Raw genomic sequence first — 3,530 nt, forward strand, 5'->3', positions numbered from 1 at the left:
GGGCCAGAACATAGTTTTATGCCCACTGATGGGGGCCAGACAGAATTTACAATCTTCGTTCCATATCCAACTCAAATCATAACAGTTTATTACAGAATCAAATTCATCAAATAGAACTTATCTGATTTTTGAGTTGAATCAACAGTATCAAAGGAAATCGAGAACAAAATAGACATATAGTACATAGATGGAGATTTTAAAATATATTGTAACATTTTTCAATAATAATTAGACACACTTGCAATAAACAAGCATGTCATAAAAATACTTAAGCAAAAACCCACTTATAAAGAAATACATAGCAAAAGCCAACTTACTGTAATTCAAAGATGTGGTTCGAAACTTGCTTGATTCTTGAATGAAACCTTGGCTGAACCTGGATAACTATTGGGTGTGAATTGGGTACCGTCTCGAGTAGGTTTTGGATGAAATTCTTGAGCAGAATAACATCTTGGGTATCTTTTAGTTGCTGCCTGAAACGGACTAGCAAAACATCTCCTTCCTTGCTTGAGAGTGGCTGAAATTTGGAGGATTTTTGTGAGAGTTTTTTTGGTGTGTTATTTCTCACCACATGATGAGGTATTTATAGGTGAAAAAATTGTAGATCCTCCCCCCTATATCAGCCAAAATTGTCCTTCCAAATACCCACAAGTGATGGTCTAAATAACCTCCAAATGGTAAAATTTTATCCAAAACTAACGGACACCTTGGTCCACTCAAGGGTCATTCCTTACATCTTAATTATGTCCAACTTCTAGCTCATTCCATGTCTGAATTTTTGGCTCCTTTAGGACATGGATCAATGAGCTTCCTTGAGGTAGAATCTTGGGTTCATGAGCTAGGGTTTTTATTCCCCGAACGGCCACACGTCGATCTTTGCGGTTTGGCATCTCTTTGATTTCTTTTTAACTAATTTCTTGATTTTTTCGAGGTGATTTTTTTCGAGAAATCCGAGTCCTCACATCCCTCCCTCCTTATTAGAAGTTTCGTCCTCAAAATTTAAGTTAGCATGATCTTCAAAGAGATGAGGATACTGAGTGCGCATCTTTTCTTATAATTCCCAAGTTGATTCTCGCTCGGTATGATTTGATCATTGTATCTTGACATATGGAATTGTTCAGCGCCTCAACATTTGGTCTTTGATGTCCACTATTCGAACAGGAACTTCTTCATATTTCAGTTCTTCGTTCAGATTTCCTTCAATTAACAGCGGTGCGATTTCAAGAATATTGCCCGGGTCGGGTATGTATCTTCTAAGATGTGAAACGTGGAAGACATTGTGGACTCTTGACAGGTCCGGTGGCAAGACTAGCCGATAAGCTAAGGTTCCGACTTTTTCGAGAATTTCGAAGGGTACGACATTTCTTGGGTTTAATTTCTTATTCGCTGAAGTGGCCTACTCTCTTCATAGGTGATACTGTAGAGCCTAAAATAAAAACACGTAAATCCCATGCATTTATTTAATTGTTAAATTATTTAATCAAATTTAAAATGATTTTTTTGAGATGCATGATTTATGAAATCGTATTATTTTAAATTATTTATGTTTATGTGATGCATGTTAAATGTTTTGTTGAGTTTCATGTTTCAGGCGATTATTCGATGCGAGATCGAGGAAAAGAGACCGGCAAGATTTTGGCAATTTTAAAATATGGTATTTTATTTTAAGTTCAAAATGGGGCATTTTAAATGATTTATTAATTTTTTAGCATTTTTAAAGCCTACTTTAATTATTTAGTGACTTTAAGATTTTTAAAACTTTTAAAGTTTAGCCATTGTGTCTTTTATTTTGTTAATTAGAGAATTTTGTAAAGTTGGGGTGTATTTTATTTTGATTAAGGATTTTTTAAAGTTAGAGTGGACTAACTTTTTAATTAAAATTTTAACCCTTAATTAAACAATTATATTCCTCTAATTACCCTTAACTCACGCCCACACACATTTACACACACCCTACACGTTAAACACACAACACACACATACACATTTTATTGTCATATTTTTAGAGGAAAATCTAGGGTTCTTGGTGCTCTCCAGCAGCCGCCATTTCTCTTCAAAAATTTCAGCATTTCACGTTGGGTTTTATTCGAGAAATTGTGTCATTTGCGTCCCGGATAAACATTTGCATCATCTCCGCTTCGGTATCGTTGTTTCGGTAACTTTAAAAATTAAAAGGCATGTATATTCTTTAGTTTTCACATCGATCTTGTCATAGTAATAATTTTGATGTTTATTGTATGAAAAACATGTGTATGTTATGCAAAAGTTTGAGCAAAAATGGTTGGATCGCTTTTGAAATGATTTTTGGATCTCAAAACTCGAGATTTGCTATCATCTTAAATACTGCGATTTTTTGGTCGATTTTCTGGGAAAACTTTCAACATCTAAATCGTAGAACTTTTTGATACATTCGATTTTATAGTAAATTCAAAATATTTGAAAAATAAATGAGTGAGTTATGATGGTTTTCATGGGACTGCTCAAACTGCGATTTTCTGAAAATGCGTTCTTGATGTGTTCTTGAAGTTTTATTGTTGCAGGCTTCGTTGGGGATCGATGGGTGATTGCTGCTGCATTTAAGTATGTTGAGTATGATGTTGGGATGATTTTTGGTGTGTCGGTTGGCGACGATAGGCACTTGATTGCGTTAGAAGTCGTAGGATGCGTTTTGGTGTCAAAATGTCGTGTTTACGGGTTGTGTTGCGTTGTTTGGAGTGCGTCGTTGTTTAGGGCATTTGTATGGGTTTGAGTTAATGCGGTAGCATCCTAGGATCCATTTTGGTGTCAAAAAAAATTATATTTTTTTAGGGACTGTTTTGGAGTTTGATGTCATGATTTAGTACGATGATTAAAAGAGGTCAAGTCCCGAGAGATTTAGAACTTCATAAGGAAATTTTTCATTTTGGGTGTGAGCATGACTAATACGTCTAAGTTATGAAATATAAGTGTTTGAACTAATGTTAGTACGTGCAGCAGTGGCCCCAAGCGAGATCCAACGAATCCCTCAACGCCAAGTAAGTATGTTCGATGTGCAAAAGAAAATATTTTAAGTTTTTGAGGTATGCTAAATGTCTTGTGACCAATTATGAACGGGTTTGGAAGCCAGAGAACGTGTCTGGAGACCTCTCCAACTATGAACGGGTTTGGAAGTCGGTGAACGTGGCCGAGGACCTCTCCACCCCGGTAAAGCATGACCGGGTTTAGATCAGGATTTGAAAGAGGTAAAGCATGACCAAGGACCAATCCACCCGGTAAAGCATGACTGGGGATCTCATGTATGTGGCACTGGATCTTCCCTGTCAGCGCAGTATTGTGGTTTAGTCTGATCAGACGCATTGATGTATGGGTCACTTGCTTTGAAACATATATCTACACAAAATGATGAATTTTATGTATGTTCAAATATGTATGATGCAAGCATGTTTAAGAAAAGTTTTACATTGATGGCACGTCTATGTTATGTATGTATGTTCAAGCTTATATATGAATGTTCAAGTTTCAAGTATGTACGCTCTGTTTTAAATATGCAT

The sequence above is a fragment of the Primulina tabacum genome, chromosome 5, assembly GCF_025594145.1.
Source record: "Primulina tabacum isolate GXHZ01 chromosome 5, ASM2559414v2, whole genome shotgun sequence".
Taxonomy (NCBI): Eukaryota; Viridiplantae; Streptophyta; class Magnoliopsida; order Lamiales; family Gesneriaceae; genus Primulina; species Primulina tabacum.